We start from the raw sequence: 18,411 nt of genomic DNA, 5'->3' as shown, positions 1-18,411 counted from the left end.
AGCTAATGCTTTATTTTCTCATATTTTAGTATAATCTCTTATTTAAATGTAAGAATGTTTTTACTAAAAAAACAAATATTTTTGAGAGATGGATTGTTTATTTCTTTCCTAAAAACACTATGACAGGTATTCACTGAGCATTTAAAACTTATTTTTGGTTCACTGAATATCATATCTGTAAAACTCTGTACTAAAATTAATAATATTAATAGAAATTTTAGCACTAACTCAGATGGAAGTTGTTTTGTTGCTTTTGCAACTAGTAATTCAAGGTCACACATCCAAATTTTCTTTTTTTCATCTAAGTAAAAGGAAGAGAAAATATGGACCACAAACAAAATAGTACCAAAGATATATTGAAAACTTTTATTAAGTGTTCAGGGACTCAAATAGAGAAAGAAATTTATAGATGAAAATGCGACTGCTAAGACGATATGAAAGCTTATACTGATTACTTATTACATGCTTCATTACTTAATTAATCTACTACTTGCCTAAACTTACTTTCAGAATACATAGCACATCATAATAAAAGTGATCAGGGTCTGTTTTGCTCAGTAAAAAAAGTATGGGAAAGGAAGCCAGCTAAATCTTATTACAGCAAAGCTTGTCTCCTGCTGACATGAAAGGGAACTGCACAGCTAAAGCTCTTCAAAGGTTTTGAAGATGTACAGCATTGTAATAGTAGTCAAAGAGATCGTGAATTTGGGAATGTGTCATCTGATGAGCACCTCATATCTGAATGCCTTTATTCCACCTCTCTGTGTTACACTTTAACCTACTCAAAGAGATCATGCCAGTGTCACAGCACTCAAGCAGCAGCATCTTTAACCATGAGTCACTGACATCAATCACTCTTGCTTTTTTAGCACACCAGAAAAAAAAAACAACTGGCTTTGTTCCCTATAAGAGATTTTTCACTTTTAAGTTAGTGTGATAAAAGAAAATACAAAAGCAAACCAAAAATATTCAACATTTAAAAGAGTATTAAAAAACTTCTTGACTTTCAATGACATTGAAAAAGACACTTGTAACATTCAGATCCTTAAAACAGTCTTCTCTAATTTGGCCATACATAACTGATACAATGAACACTTCTGCTATTTAGACACAGTACGAACAAAATAATGGGATATAGTAAGAAAAAATTAATATTATCTATATTAAATTTCTCAGTCTATGAGCAGGTGCGTGATTGAATGTGCTCCCTTTCTTTTTGTACGTTTGAAGATGGGGCATATGTCAGCATTTTGTGTAACCTTTTGAATGACACAGATGTGCACTCTAATATAAAAATTCTGAACTTGTAAATTGAATTAACTTGTTACAAAGCAAGAAAAAATATGAAACTTTTAAATCTATACATTCAGACAGCATTTAAAGCCTTAGAGACAAAAAAAATCCCAAGAATCCCAAATTAATCCAGGGCAAGACTAGCTGTGCAAAATTTTCTAGATAGGTCAGCTGGTTAAAAAACTTCAGTTTTATTTCTGTGGTTTCTATTACTTGAACCCTGTTTTATTTTTTCATTGAGTTTAAGGTAAAATTTACTTCCCAACTTTAGGTTAGATACTGCCTTCAATGAGTGCTAACTGAATTAAACATTTGAGTCTCATCATCCTTCCTCATAATTCAACCAGTTCAATCAACATCTATTTTTGTTAGGTTAAATTCATAAAAGAGCATCAAAATGAGGACATAATTCTAACTTTTGTATTTTGTAAGTTAGGCAGCAATGAATGACACAGTCAGTCAGAGCTATCAAATCCAAAAATAAAAAAACTTGGTTCTTGTTCCTTATAGAGGAATACTTCTTTATTTTTGATACAGCCAAGTGGTAAAAGAAGATTATGTTTTTGAGCTGCCTAATTAGAAATTATTTCCATCACAAAAATTTAACTTTCTGTTTCATCAAAGAGCAAATAAATAAATAAGCATTGCTGGTTTTCATGGACTATGATTTTTTAAACACAGAATATTTTGTAAATGGATTCAAATGCATAATTTTGAGACAAGTTCAAGCATTGCCACTCAGACTGAAGCAATTTTTAACTGAAAATTAAAATAACATTCATGCATTCTTTGAGAAAAATCAAAATCAAAATCACTACATTATGGTGAGAAGTGACATAAAGAGTGCATTAATTGTCTAATCTTTATCAGCATAATTTTTAAAAGGTTAAGTCCTGTAATCTGAGTAGAATATGCAAGTATAATTTAAATGTTACAGCTAGCTTCCCCCTATTTTGTACTTTTACAGTTTGTGGCTTTTATTATAGCTTTCCTATTTAAAATGCTTTCCCACCAACCCATTTTTTTTCCTTTAGGTTTAGAAATTTAGTGAAAGAATAGATATTAAAAACCACTATGCCAGACAACAGGAATAAGAAGATATTAGAGGATCTGCCTTACCTGAGTCTCTTACTCTTCATCTAATTGAATTAAAAATACTTAAGACTATATGTATGAAGAACAAAGTATGTGATATAGTGAGAAAAACGAGACAATCAAAAAGTCTGTCAGGTGGATGATAATAATAGAACCTGACTGTTTGAGTACCATTTAACTGGCTTTATCTACTTTAGTAATTGATTGCCAGACACCATTCTTGACCACTTTTACCAGGCTAATAGCACAACATATTTAGATGATCCAACCAATTCTTAGTTCTCCTTATGCTTCATAGTTGGGAGTAATACAGATCACTGAATAGCATTCTGAGAGATACTGAAAAGAATACCAAAAAAATGTTGCTTTGGGTTTTGGCTTTTTTTTGCTAAAATACTTATAAACACTGACTTAAATGGTTATAGACTGCTAAGGAGCATCAGACATTAGAGAAAAATATGTTTATAGAAAAGAAAGTCAAAATTATGGTGAAATAATTTTTGTTATTTACCCAAGATAGCACAAACACTTCATTGGACCTGAATGAACAAAACACATATACGAAAACACAAGATACTTACTTGATGACTAGCCAAGGCCTTAGAAATATGTTTTCCACTGAACAGTCTTGCAAGCCTCCACCGAAGACACCAAAATCCTGATAATTCAGTAGCTTTCACTGAAATAAAACAACAAAGTTTTAAGCATCGTCAGAAAATATTGTTTTTCTTGGCATGATACTGTAGCAAAAAGAAAACAATATAGACATTGGAATTTCCTTTGCAGAAGAACATAGAGATGTTAAGATGTGTATCCTGGTAAACCCCTAGAGTCTGAATTACGGTAATGCACGGATTTTTATTCTTAAGCAGGTGTTCAAAACTGGAACTCTAATTGAAATAATTAAATGTACAGCAACGGTATTTTCAAGGTTTGTAAGTAGCTTGGAAATAACACACAAATTCATATTTCATGCCAAATACCAGAAAATGAGTTAATTTGAAAACCTTTTGAGTACAATCAAATTAATTACTGTCTTAGAGAAATAAAGAGGCATTGCTTCTGAAACTTCAGAAACCACTAAAAGTACTCAAACAATAAAAATAATCTAGTCCTGATTTTGGAAAAATTTAGAACTAAATCTGTTATAGACATTCTTTTTCTTCATTTATATATGTTGCTTACCAGGGCTCCTCGAATATGCCCTATATCAATGTAACCTCATTAAACAATTTTCATAGTTATAGTCACTTAACTAATCTCCCAGTACATGATGCCAATAATAATGAATACATCATCCAAGAAAAAGTTAAATAAAGATGTATTAAATCACCAAGAAATTATTTGGCATTGTTTTTGTACGGATCCTATCAGAATATCCAATGACATGTATGTACATTCCTAGTTAGTGTGAATCCATAATTGGAATCTAGTTATACAATATAAGAACTGAAATAAACTTACCTTTTATTTTTTTTTCACTTGATAAGCTTTAGTGTCTATGGATCTATGACACTGAAACAATCTGCTTCATATGGAGGACAAGTCAGTTTTAAAAAACATGTGAGACAGAGAATTACCCACTGTACTGTAAATTCTACCAGTAAATATGTGAACTTGCTTTACCAGGAAGCTTTGTTAGCTTTATCAAAATGCAGAGCTTGCTTTAAAATACCCATTAATCATTCATAAGAAATAGGAAAACTACAGGCAAGCCTAACCCTTGATTTCATATGTAGGTGTTTTGTTTTGCCCCCCAACAAGATATCATTTTTCAAGTCAAGAAATGTTGCTACTGACAAACAAGTTTTCAAATATACGCTAAAGTCTGTGAACAAATGTCCGGGTCAAGGTATCATCAGAAATTGCAAAAATGTCTCCACAATAATGTCACTTTTACTGCCTCTCATTTGCCTCCTTGTAATATAACTGATATCAAAAATCTCTAGTTACCCCAGAGAACCTACAAATAGTAACAGCTAGAAAGCCAGCAGCACCTGCATTGCACAGCGTAAACCATTTATAGATAAAGTGCCAACTGTCCCAGAAAAAGACTGCTGATACTTGGTCATAACTGAAATGTGTTGCCAGTGACACGGCTTAATTGCACGATGGCCTGTAATTCCTTCATACAACGGAAAATGTATCAGTTTGGATTAGTTTTTCCTTTTAAAGTATTATAAGTTTGCAGTCCGGTCTGGTTTTTTCCACTTCAGAATTTGTAAATTTCTTCATTGCTAAATTCTGTTTTAACATTTGCTATCGTTTTCTGCCTTACATCCTCTGATCTCTCCCTTCATTTCTTTCAATATTTCACTTGGATAATTGATCTCTGGCTAGGGTTAATCTTACAGGAACTGTTATTGATATCTTTATGAATTATAATTCTATTAAGAATGACCGCTGAGTTGTTCTTTGATCCTGATGTGTTTCCTACAACTATTGAGGTTCCGTTGAAACACTGAGATATGTATAATTCATCATATCATTACTAATAATATATTGAGTTCATGTTATTGCCATTGTGATTTCAAGCAAATAATACATTGTAGTTATTATTAATATTAATATTAACATTAATATTAATATTAATATTAATATCAATATTAATATCAATATTATTAACATTAATTTTATTGTCAATACTAATCATCAATTGCTGTTGTCGTTATTAATTAGTTTTAGAGCTTTTTTCCTCTAAGCTACAGTATTCACAGTGACAAGAAGCCAACACATTAAGCCATTGTGATGTTTTTAGTTTTTTACTTTTATTAGTGTGCTTTCTTAAGATCCCAAATTTGTCCAAGAGTTTTTCTTCCTGCTCTAAACTATTTCTGGGAATTCACAACCAATTTTTTTCCTTTTGATGTGATGTGTAATTAACTACCTGGTAGAGACTGGTAATGATGTGCAAGAGTCCATTTTTCTCTTTCTGGGTTTGCAAATGTTCTGCTCAATGACATAATAAACACGCCTAATATGCATTATAAATACTAAAAAGTATCATAATAGGAAAAAAAAAGCTCTTGGTATACTGGAAATTACAAAATTTTGGTTCAAAGGGCAAATGAACATTAGTGGTCAGCTACCTACTTCTTTTAGACCACCATTCAGAGTGAGAACACATTATAGGTGAGACTGGCTAAATATAGATGCCTAATGATATCCAAATGGGACAGTCAGATATAAAAGTGGATTCTATTAGTTGACCTTTTGAGGGGGTCATCTGGCCATGAGTAAATATCACAAGACATCCAACATGACATTAAGGCAGCTAAATCCCACTCAGCTACGCTGTGATGTTTTGAAACCAGATTTGAGATGAGTTCTGAGTATGCCAAGAGCAGTAGAATGAAATCACTAGAAAAAATATCTTTCCCTTTTAGAGGATGACTCCAGGAGGTGGAGTGTCACAGATTCTCAAGAGGAGATTAAAAAATGGCAGTGAAATTCTGGTGATTTTGAGACAATAGAAAAAAAAAAGAAAAAACAGGAAGAAATAACCCCAAAACCCAAAAAAAAAACCCCAAAACCAAACCACCACCACCAAAAAAACCCCAAAAACTAAAGGACTTTATTAACACAGCAAGCGTGCTTTCCCAGACTAATTTCCCCTTGATTACTCAACTGAATAATGTGCTGAGCCTACTGTAGCTCTGCACCCTGCCTTCCAAAGCTGGTGAAGAATGCAAATCTCCAGCTTCAGGGTGAGATGTTCTTGCCCTTTAGAGCATGGGATACAAAAAGATAATCTTAGATATGTCAGAGTTGGGTAGCATACACAAAAGGACTGGTGATCTGAGAGGATGTATACAACCACAGATTTTGTAACTCCTCCCTCCTCATTTGCTTTGAAGTGCTATATATTTGAAGATACTTTTTCTTCTAGAGTTCTTAACATTAAAGGGGGTATTTATCTAGAGAAGACAGCTTAATTACAGAGAATTCATATTCCAAAATCATTTAACATTATTCTCAAAGTAAGTGAGATTAATACTTAAGAACACACAATAGATTTTTTTTTAGTTCTGCAAAACACCTACCAGACTTTCAAAGAAAAATTACCTCAACTCTTACCTCTCACAAGCAAAGCAATCCTTTGTAAAATTCCTCATCAAGCAACACCATATGATATGCTCAAAATTGTTAATAAACTAAGGTAATAAAAAATATGTAGCAAATTTCAGTTGCACACTTCAGTCTGTAAAGTTTTTTTACACTAAATGAATTTCATGTCTAACCACATGGCCCTGTGATGCAGTGCTGTCATTGTCATTAGGTAAATAATAAGCCATTACCTATCCACAGAGCCTGTACAGTCTCCATCTCTAGAATTTTTCAAAACCCCATTTTTTTGAGGGGCTCAGCCATCTGCTGTCAACCAAGTGGTTTGAGAAACCCATTGGTCCACAAAACCTCTAAATTTCATTGATATTAATACAAATAAAATGTACACACACACCAGGCCATATATTCTCTCTCTGTATTTCCTTGTAAGGGATGATAATAACGAAGTGATAAATATTTTCCTTTTCCTTGTTTTATGAATTTTTTTGGCTGAATTCTGAATTCCATGAAACTGGATGGGCAAATTCCCAGTGAATTTCATGTGGAGAACTTTTATTCTGTTTACATTAGACAAAGCACATGTTGAAATCAGGACTTTTAGGTTTTGATCATGTAAGTTCAGGTGATTGCCACTGTGTTTTGAAGCAAATTTTTCCATATGCACTAAGGCATGTACAGGCATGCCTAAACTGAAGCACTCTGCGCACCTGAACTTTAGTAAGGCCTTTAAAATTATCTCCCACAACATTCCCCTTGAAATCTGTGAGGAATAGCTAGTACCCCAGGTCCTGTGGAGCTTTTCAGAAGTACCTTGCAAGTTGGAGACATGAGAAGAACTATTTGAAGTTCAACAAAAACAATTGCAGGGTCCCTCACTTGGAGGACACATGGACCAGGACAGGCTGGGGCCTGACCTGCTGGAAAGCTGCTCTCTGGAGAAGGACTTGGGAGTTCTGATAAACAACAAACTGTCCATGAGCCAGCAGTGTGTCTTTATGGCCAAGAAGGCCAATGGTACCCTGGGGTGCATTAGGAATAGCATTATGGGTCAAGGGAGGTGATCCTGAATCTCTGCTCAGCCCTGGTGAAGCCACTTCTGGAGTGTTGTGCCCTATTCTGGGCTCCTCAGTACCAGTGAGACATGAGGCTCCTGGAGCAGGTCCAGCAAAAGGCTGTGAAGATGATTAAGAGATGGGAACATCTCTGTTGTGAGGAAAGGCTGAGGGTATCAGGCCTGTTCAGCCTCAAGAAGAAACAGATGGGACCATATACATGTCTATAAGTATCTTAAAGGAGGATGCCAAGAGGATGGAGCCAGGCTCTGCTCGGTGGGGCCAAGCAATAGGGCAAGAGGCAGAAATGGATGCACAGGAAGTTTCACTGGATAAGAGGAAGAACTTCTTTATTGTGCAGATAGCTGTGCATAGGAGAAGACAGCCCAGAGAGGTGGTGGAGTCTCCCACACTGGAGATCCTCAAGAGCAGTCTGGATGCAACCTTGTGCAATGTGCTCTAGGATCACGCTGCTTGAGCAGGGCAGTTGTATCCCATAGGACCCACTGTGATCCCTTCCAACCTGTCTCATTCTGTGCTTCTGAGAAACAGGATACTTGTGGCTCGAACAGGGGCACTCCTCCCTGGGTAAAAAGCTGACTGAATGACTGGGAGCAGAGAGAGGTGGTGAATGGAGTTGCATCCAACTGGTGGTTGATCACAAGGGCTCTGTACTCAGACCGGTTCTGTTTAATACCTTTATTGATGATCTGAACAAGGAGATTGAGTGCACTCTCAGTTTGCAGATGACACCAAGTTGTGTGACAGTGGTCACAAGGGTTGCAGGTGAAGAGAGAGACGAGAATGTTGATTCCATGTTCAGAAGGCTTGATTTATTATTTTATAATATATATATATATATATATTCTACATTATAACTATACTAAGAAGGATAGAAAGGAAAAGTTCTCAGAAGGCTAGCTAAGCTAAGAATAGAAAAGAATGAATAACAAAGATGTGTCACTCGGCAGAGAGCGGGACCCAGCTCGGCCGTGAGTGGTCAGTAATCCAAACATCCACAGGAGACCAATCACGGATCCACCTGTTGCATTCCACAGCAGCAGATAACCATTGCTTACACTTCGTTGCTGAAACTTCAGTTTCAGCAGGAAAAATCCTAACGAAAAGATTTTAATGAAAATATGTCTGTGACAAAGCTGGGCAGGAGTGTTGATCTGCTTGAGGGTAGGGCGGCTTTGTAGATGGATCTGGAGAAAATGGCCTCAAGTTGCACCAGGGGAACTTTAGATTAGATATAAGGAAAAAATTTTTCTCTTAAAGATTGGTCAGGACAAGCCCTGGCAGGAGTAGGCTGCCCAGGAAGGTAGAATCACCATCCCAGGAAGTGTTCAAATGATGTGTGGATGAGGCATTTGGGGAGATGGTTTAATGGTGAAAAAAGTAGTGCCAGATCCTAAGGATATTATCCAACCTTAATAACTCTATGATTCTGTGTGGATGCCTAATACAAGAGAGGGTGCTAACATGCTCAGCATTAGCTTTGGGATGAACTTGGATTCAACAGCAGATGATTAAGAAGTTTTATGTTTAAATAAAGTTCATATTAGGAGATCTGAGAGAAAGCAGAGGTGTCATCTTCTGACTAATACAACAAAAGTTTTCAAATGCTTCTGATTTCAATTATTTTTCATGTGAAACTATGAAAAAGTCAGTACAGACAAAAAAAAGAGAAGTTATTGACATCTGTATCTAGTATTTCTTTGCTAAGGCTTTTGTTTCTACTGTCTCAAAAGTGAGTCATCTATTAAGTCAACATTAGAACTCAGATCTCATTTGTATCTGTCTTTCTTTAGGACTTGAAAGCTGAACAGGCCAGTATAAGCTGCTCTATCTGCAGGGTATAAGAAGGAATTCTTAGTATGCCTTTAGCATTAAGATTTCTTGCAAAGCATCTACTTACATCTTACAAATCTTCAGTGCTAAAGGTTTTCTAAAGTAAAAATCGTAATGGATTTTTACACACATTACCTTTTAACTCTTCTTTTGTGTGGGAAATACTTTCTGCTTGACGTCTAAAACATTGAAGAAATGGTGCAGTGGAGAGCATTTGACAACTCAACAATCAGAACAGGTCAAAACAGTAGTGCTCAGAAAGCTTGCTGAAATATCTGAATGTGTTGTTGTTGTTTTGTTTGTTTTTAGTATTGTTCTAGAAGTCTTATCAGAACAGAAAAAAAGACTGACTTACAAAAAAAATGGCCCTAAAAATGGAGGAAATGGCAAAAGTTAGAACAGGCTTTCTATATGTCTACAATACATACATTCTCCTTCAGTAGAAACCTGATGAGTATTTTTTAGGAATGGAATTAAACCTTAGCTTACATACTGGATATGATTACAACAGCTTTTCCATAGTGTTATTTCAGATAGGGATCTGAGAACTGAGGAGAGGAAAGGAAGAAATTATCTCAAAAGAGGCTCAGAAAAAATGGCTCCAACACAGGACCAGAATAGTGTAAAAGAACATCATTTACACAGACGCAGAAAGGTGATGTTGACAGATTCCCCAGCATTTTCAAAAAAAGTAAGTTCTGTTTAAAAGGTCGCAATTGGACAATCTGCAGAATAAATCCAGAGAGTAAAAGAGGACTTGATCTACTAGGAATGTATGGGAAAAAAATAAATCTAGCAGCTTTAAATTGTCCTTTAAATTGTTAGTGTAGTAAACAAGCAAAAAAAAAAAAAAAAGTGCTGTAAACTGGAATATAGACATATTTGAATAACACAACAGTGTGTTTATATTTTTCAACACTGTGATAGCATAACCACAGATTAGGCAAGCATTTTGCTTAAGTGACTAATTTGTGTCGAGAGTAACTTACTAACAATTATTTACGCAAATTAGGAGGAGAGGCTAAGGGAGCTGGGGTTGTTTATCCTGGAAAAAAGGAGGCTCACAAGAGACCCTGCTGCTGTCTGGCAGGGTGGGGATTGGCCTCTTCTCCCCCAGAACTAATGACAGGATAAGAAGGCATAGACTCAGGCTGCTCTGGGAGGGGAGGTACAGCTTAGGAATCAGAAGGAATTTCTTTGTGGAACGGGTTGTTAAGCATTGGAATGGACTGCCCAGGGGGGAGGTGGTGGAGTCACCACCCTGGGAGTGTTAAAGAAATGACTGGACACAGAACACAGTACTTTGGTCTAGTTGACAAACTGCAGATCAGCCAAAGGTTGGATTTGATGATCTTGGCATCCCTTTCCAGCCTTAATGATTCTGTGATTCTGTACAGCACTGAAATAAAAAATCACTTTATATACCTAAAGAAGGGGCTAAAGAAAGAAAAGTGAACTTTGATGGCATTCTAGTACTTTCTAGAAACATGAGGCACACTATATAATAAAGAAGAAAAATGTCATCTATAGGAGAATATCTAAAATTCAACAGAAAGTAATCACTAAAAGGGGACTTTTCAAGATACAGATTATAGCAAAGATTGAAAAAGGTATGAGTAGTAAAAATATTAAATCCACAAATAGAGATAAAAATTTTTCTGGAATCTGAAATTACATGAACATCAAATTTTAATCACTACAAAGAGAAAGGGAGTTTAGCAAGCTTAATGGGAAAATAAATGGATCTAGAACTGGATTAACTGCCAGTAGTGAAGAGCAAATTAGCAGTACAGAAAGAGGGATTTAGGCCACTGGTACACTTGGGGAAAGCATTTAAGTGAATCTCTCTAAGAAAAAAGATATTGTCAAGAAAAACAACACATAATGTCAAGAGTTGTTTATACCAGAAACTTAGACAATGTAAATGCTTTAAATATTAGTGCAAAACAAACACACACAGTGGCAGAAAAGGACGAAAGAAGGAAAAAAAGGAAGAATATAAAAAACCATTGTGCAATGGCAGTGTTACTACAGCTTAGTTATTGAATAATAAATAACCTTAAAAATTTTTTAAAAATATAAATATTTACTATAAAATAAGAAGAGATCATTCAAAATATCAATTATGAAATTCAGAACAGTTCATATGGACAGAAGAATCAAGTGAATCAAAGTAACTTCAGAAGGAAAAAAAGAGGGTGTTACCGACAGCTGTATTGTTGAAACCTTACCTGTCACACTTCTGCTTTGGATGACTGAGTGTTCCCCCCATGCCTTCCTCCTGCATTGTGGAGGAAGCAGTGTAGCTCCACACAGATGCAGCCCCACACACCCTGGAGGCTGAGACAACTGCACAAAGTCATCTTGCCAAAGCAAGCAGGGCCCAAGCATTGGGCCCAGCACTCGTTAGCTCACAAGGATGGCTTTAGACTTTATTGCAGCTTAAATGGTTAGTCTGAAAACCAACACAATTGAAATTTTTCCAGTAAGTTGACACTAAACTTTCCCAGGAAATGGAATTTCTTGAAATACATCACAAAGTTCCTTGAACTCTGAAAACACCAGCTAACATTTTATTTACCTGTAAACCACAGCTGCCTTGAAAACTTGAAAGGACTTGCACTGTGAGGGATGTTGTCAAGGACATATTCTCATTGTCTAAGTCAAACATCCTTACATCTCATCAGCATATAAAATATACATCAAAAGTGTGTGGCAGAAGGATAGTTCCAGATATTTTCAGTGGTGCCCAGTGACAGGACAAGGAGGTAATGACCATAAACTAAACCACAAATAGTTCCCCCTAAACACAAGGAGGGACTTTACACTGAGGGGTGGCAAAGTACTGCCAGGTAGCCCAGAGAGGCTGAAGAGTCCTCCTCTACTGAGATATTCCAAATGGAATATCTGTGTCACCTGCTCAAAGTGAACCTGCCTTGGCAGATGCTTTGGACTAGATGATTTGGACTAGGTGACTTCCAACATTTGGTACCTTCCAACACTAATGATTCTGTGATTTTGTGATCTCAAGCAACAGAGAGACTGAATGAACTACAGCTTAACTGTATATCAAAATTGAAAATAAAAATCATCTCTGGCATCAGAAACCATAGGTCTAATGTAAGGACTTTCAAAAACAGTGATAAATTTTGCAGCTGAAATAAAGGCAAAAAGATTCAGAGCAAAACCTTGAGCCTCATCAATAATGACAGTAGAGTACTAATTAAAAGCCATCTATGTGTTCTGGAAACTAGATTGCACCTGGTCTATTTGAATGCAATTAATGAAGCAGACTACTATAAGTAGCAGGAAGCAGCAGGAACTTTACAAGATTAAATGAGTACTAAAATTATCAAGGTTCTCCTTTTCTCGTTTCGGAATTCTGAAATAAATACTATACTAGTAAACCCAAACTCGACTCTATTATTTTATCTCAATAGTTTTCTTTGATAAGGCAATTGATTTTTTAATTGGAAAAAATACAATTGGTCTCACCCATACAGATTTTGATGATTAGTGTGATAAAATGTTTTTAGGAGTTGCTACTTAAATCTAAGAATATCTGTATCAGTGAAAGAATTTTAAAATTACTAAGAAGATGAATAGTAGGTTAGTGGTGAAAATTAAGGTTAGAGAAAAGTTCCTACTCTGCTACCTCAAGGACTTCTATTGGGACCTGTATTTTTCATTAACCTTGCCTGAAAAATCAGGATTTTTGAATAAAATGCAGTTTGAAGAAAAGTGCAAGCAATATATTTAGGATTTACTGTCAGATGACTGGAATATCATAACTGGAGAATTATACAATTGGAAAAGATATTTTTCATCCTGAAAAAGACATTTAGCTTCTTTCTACTAGGGAATTTCTAGTTTCTTTTATTGTTTTACAACAGTTATATTTGTTTTTACAGTTACACATATTTTATTTACAGTGTTTATTTGTTCCGATGCAGTTTTACATTCCTGCATCAGAATGGAGGAAAAAACTGAAGACGTGCCTTACAATGTGTCTACAAATCCTATCTCCATTTCTGGCATCTATCCCCCAGAGGTTATGTGCATTTTGTAGTATCTATATGCCAGAACTGTGTTGGGTTTTGTCCAGCAATGAAATGACTTGAGAGTTCTGATACTTCATCCACAAAACTACACAAACAACAGGGGTACCAAGATAGTTGACATTTCAGGTATGTTTTCTTGGGGAGACCTGTCAATGGCATTTTTCTATTCATTTCACTGCTGTTGCTACACCAAACAAACTTGAACAAAACTCTTCAAAAGGGATAGTATAAAAACATGACATCACTGTTGTATGCAAAATCTTCTGCCATTGTGTTGCCTTTTTCCCAGCCTGGAAATGAAACTCGAGACAATTTTAGTAAAGAGGTAATAATACAAGAGCAGATCTTTATTTGAAGGCCTTCAGGGGCAGTTATGGAAAGATGTCCACAAAAGCCCACCCCTACAAGGATGAGTATATTTTTATACGTTTTTAATAAATTAGTATAATTGATAAAAAGCACTAATTAGGAGGACAAGCAGTGATGCAATTCCCCCCCAGGTCAAGCTCCTTCTCTGGAGGCCCCCTCAGCACCAGCTGTACTTTGTCCATGAAATGTGTCTATCTCAAAGAGTTGTTCTTGGCCTTGGCTCCCAGGAAGAGCCAAGATAGCACTGGGACCTTGTATACCCTGGGGCTTGGAGATCTGGAATTTTTCTCTATCTACTTAGGGAAAGGCTATGGAGAATTACTGGGAAAACTAGGTGCTTGTACAAAAGGCTACAGAGCTACAAATATATGTGTGAAGGACACAGAGAACATACAAAAGAAAAAAAGGCAAAAAACGAATGGCATCAATTGCAGGATTAAATTACTTGGGGAAACCAAACACTTGGTCAATAGTGATGCTTTCATTTTAATATGGCAATGAAATGTTCCTGCTAAAATTGTTAGTTGTGAGTAATGGCAAAGCTGGTTTATGATTAATTTTCATTACCATATTATTTAGATCTATGCTGCAAAAAATTGTACCTAATTTTATATCTAAAATCAATATTCATCTCAACTAGAAAGGAACAGCAATAAACACCTGCAGCACTTGCTCAAGGACAAATGAGGCAAATCAAACTTATTTCTTTTAACGTGATTCAAACTCAATTTGTATCAGAAAGCAGCATCAATATATCTTACTAGCAAACACATCCTCTGAACAAGTACAGCAGAGCCTTCTTAAAAATCTAATACAATTTGGAGTTTTTACAGTTTTTGGTCATAATGGCTCACACTGTTATATAAAGACTTTCAGTAGCCAACAAAAGGTCATAATTTAAGATGAAAAATATATTTATGTAGGCCTACATCATCCGAATCTATGTGTTTCTGAGTACATGGAAATATTTAGGTTTTAAAAAGTACCAAGAAGAATTGTGTCCTGAACGATCATAGATTTAGCCTCCTTATTGAACAAACAACAAACAAAAAAAAACAAAACAAAAACCAAACATCCACCCAGAGTATCTAAACAACATAGTATTTTATTTCTTTGGTCATTTAATAGGAAACCTAACGTCTTCCCCATGAAAAGCTCTTAAGAGCAAAAGACGAGAATCTCATTATTTGGACTGCGTACAGAAGGGAAAGAATAGTTAAAAATGTGATGAGGCTTCGTGTTATTCAAAAACAAAAGCACTGTTCTCCAAGAACATTTTTCATTGTATAACTAGATTGTTGTTTGCTGCAATGACTATATAGTAACATATGAGAAAGTGCTTTCCAAGCTGTTATTTTATAGAAACAAAGCATTAATATTGATTCCTGCATGCAACACCAGCTTATTTACAGAAGACTGCCAAGAGATTGGTTTTCTCTTTCTCCCTATCTCTGTTTCTCCTTCTTTTTTGGTGTTATGATCACTGTATATTTCTATGCAAAACCAAGAAAGAATGGAAACTGAGTTGATACAGTTACCAGAAAATTCTGCTTTGTACAAGTACTCAGGAGCAGCAGCTGTTTCCAATAGGCAGGTGGATAAACTATAATCCTTTTTTGCCAAGACTAAATTGTAGTAACGAGAATCTGGGTGGAGACTCCTTGTTCAGACAATGCTCATTTTAATTGTAATGCCAGCAGGCCTTATAAGAAATTAGGCAAATAACATGAGTACGCTTGAGTCCCTTGTGAATAAATTACTTATGTAATTCACTTATGTAATAATATAGTGAAGCTGAAGTCACCTAAACTGCTGAAGACTATGGAAGATTAGAGAGTCCTTTCTACTGAAAAGAGTATGATCTTTCCTTTGATTTACCATGCAAGGAAAATAGTTTTGTGCCTGTGAATTGAAAAACAGCAACTGGCTGACCTCCATATTTTAACATACCAAGTAGTGTTTTCTGACTAGACAATTACCAAAAGAAAAAGAAAAAAATATCTTTGAAATGAAATTACCAGTATATATCCTTGCTGAGCATCAAGGAAATTTCAAGTTTGCACTGTAAAATGTCTTCATGGCCATAAAAATATGGATTCATTTTCAGTTCCCTAGGTGCAGCTATTTACTTTATAGCTCTTAAAAATTCTCTGTAACACCAAAAAGAATTGTCATGGATTAATCAAAGCACTAGATAGAACGGCTCATTAGAATGGCATACAGAAGAAAACCCAGCGAAACCAAAACATGAAGAAGTGTTATTACAGTGTAGTGGCTCAAATGAAGAAATGAAAAAGCTTCATTTTGGCAGTATGGGTTGAAAACTGAGTTCTTCAATAAGGTCTCCTTTCTTTCAGTTTAACAAGATTCTTAACACTGATTTCAGCACTACAAGCATGCCAAAAGAGAATGCTGTACATTCAGGAATCATATTGTTTGCTATGTATTATATTTTTCCTTACCACAGAGATGAAAAACAAAATCGAATCAGTAGTTTTCCACACTGTTATTGGATATTGAACTATCTAATGCTTTTAATAAGGAAATTTATTTATTATTTATTAAGCTTTCATAAAATATTATTAACTGGAAAAAAATAGTCCTGTAGCCATAAGTGAAATAACCTTTCCCAGACAAAAGGGTATTTACAATGCTGCCTTAGTATTATTATATTACACTTAGTAAATGTAGCTGAAAGATTACAGTCCTATTGTCTGAAGCATGCATACATGTGTAATCCTGAAAGAAAATGGAGAAGGGTTCACTTCTTAAATGAGGATGCATATAATTGTTATGTCACATGACACAAACCTGTTTAGGTAAATCAAAACTAGTATTGTTTAGATATAAAGACTCAGTAAAATAAAATGACATTAAATTTTATTGTTTAAAAACTCACAGAGCAAAAAGCAACCTAAGTAATTCTACACTGAACTTACATAAAATGCAAAGAGAAGGTACCCCACCATTATTTTCCAAGTTATCTCCTCCTTGGTGCCCTGGAGAAGGGTCTCATTGCACAAAAGAAAGATGTTGATAAGGAGAAAAGCAAGCACATCATACCCAGACTATCTTCGCTGCTTTTGAAGACTCAGGTTTAGAAGGGAACAAAAACAATTACATTTTTTTTTAGCCAGTGCTAAATTTATAAGAATATATGATAAAACCATGCACATTTTTAAGAGAAACACTTTATATAAAATCAAAACTGTGCAGTTAACTAGATTTTTACAAATTATCATTTAATAATAAAATATTTCATTTAAACTGCCCTGACAGTAATGCGAGATCTTACTCCTCCTCATTTGTTACCATGATCGCTATGACAATTATCTTAAGGAGTTTCAGGTAAAGTTACGGTTCTAACTGGATTTGTTAGAAGTGTATGTCAACCCATAACATCCTTTGTAATTTATGTATTTCTTTCTCTAATTGGTAAGGTTTCATTATCTTACTTTGCAAATGATCAGTTCACTGCTACATACACAGAAAACAGTCCCTTTTTGTAGCAAGCAGTCAAATCTCTCAGCATAGAGTATTATAAGCAAAAGAATTAAACCACTAAACTTTAACTATGAAAATTATTTGAAAATTTGATTAGGAAGATTGTCTCACAGTACTGATACTCTCCTCATGTTAGAAGGAGGGTGTGACTCAAGCTGACTTCAGTGGAAGCTACCATCATTGAGTTCCATATACAATTAGACAAATTAAATTTAAATGTGGCCTCAATTTTAATACTATATATTTTAAAATAATTCAGAAAATATGTGTTGCACTTTCACGCAGAAAAATGCTAACACATCTCTACAACAACTGCAGAGCCATCTGGAAGATCGTGTTTTTGCTGTAAGCATGCACATCTACTGCACATCTACTGCCTGAACTTTCCTTATATAGAGCTGCAGCTGCTTCACAGCTGCTGAGGCAGCAGCTTCCTCAGCACACACAAGGTCCCCGTAGGTCTTCACCTGGTCTAACCTGTGTGGCATGTTTTATTTTAAAGCCTAGGGAGAATGCTGTTGGCACCAAACTCTATGTCACCCACAGAGCGTTTTCAGACTGTCTTGCCTTCTTCTTTCCATTACGGTGATCAGAATGGAAAACCTCCTGGGCCTTTCTGCTCCACAGCTGTAAAGAAGCCTTTTGATTGCTGGGGCCATAATCTGCTGATAACAAGGCTTGCAACCTGCTAGCAATCCTCCTGAAATTGCACCATTTGTTCTCCTCCCTGCATCAACATGAACTTTAAAATATGGGGTATCTTGAATGCCTATGCCTCAATAACAAGTTTTTCAAATGTATTAAGTAGGTTCCTAGTTCCAAAACAAAAAAGGGAAAAGAAAACAGAAGCAATTTATTGACACACATACATATAGGAAATAGGTTTTAATGTACATGCTGGCTGCATTTCCTACATATTATATTTCACCAGGAAACACATCTGCATCCTCAGTTTTTTCACTGTATGGGTCTTATTTGCCCAAGGAGACCTTATGTTATATATGGTACTCCCTATAACCGTGCTAATGGGAGGTTCAGGTCTGGGACAGGAAGCCAAGTGAATTAAGCTCCACTGGAAACCTTCCCAAATTCCAGGATGCTCACTTGTAAGCCAT

The 18,411-nt window shown here is 35.6% G+C and overlaps 1 long non-coding RNA gene across 1 annotated transcript in view; it reads right to left on the bottom strand.

Annotated features, from left to right (window-relative positions):
• The window catches only part of LOC131091573 (uncharacterized), a 205,331-nt gene that overhangs the window by 95,281 nt on the left and 91,639 nt on the right, over positions 1-18,411 (bottom strand). The window contains exon 2 of the long non-coding RNA XR_009115406.1: positions 2,970-3,067. This is a non-coding gene — a long non-coding RNA (uncharacterized LOC131091573). The remainder of the gene's footprint in view (positions 1-2,969; positions 3,068-18,411) is intronic.

This window comes from Melospiza georgiana, chromosome 1 (genome assembly GCF_028018845.1).
Source record: "Melospiza georgiana isolate bMelGeo1 chromosome 1, bMelGeo1.pri, whole genome shotgun sequence".
NCBI lineage: Eukaryota > Metazoa > Chordata > Aves > Passeriformes > Passerellidae > Melospiza > Melospiza georgiana.
This window is presented reverse-complemented; position numbering and strand designations above follow the sequence as displayed.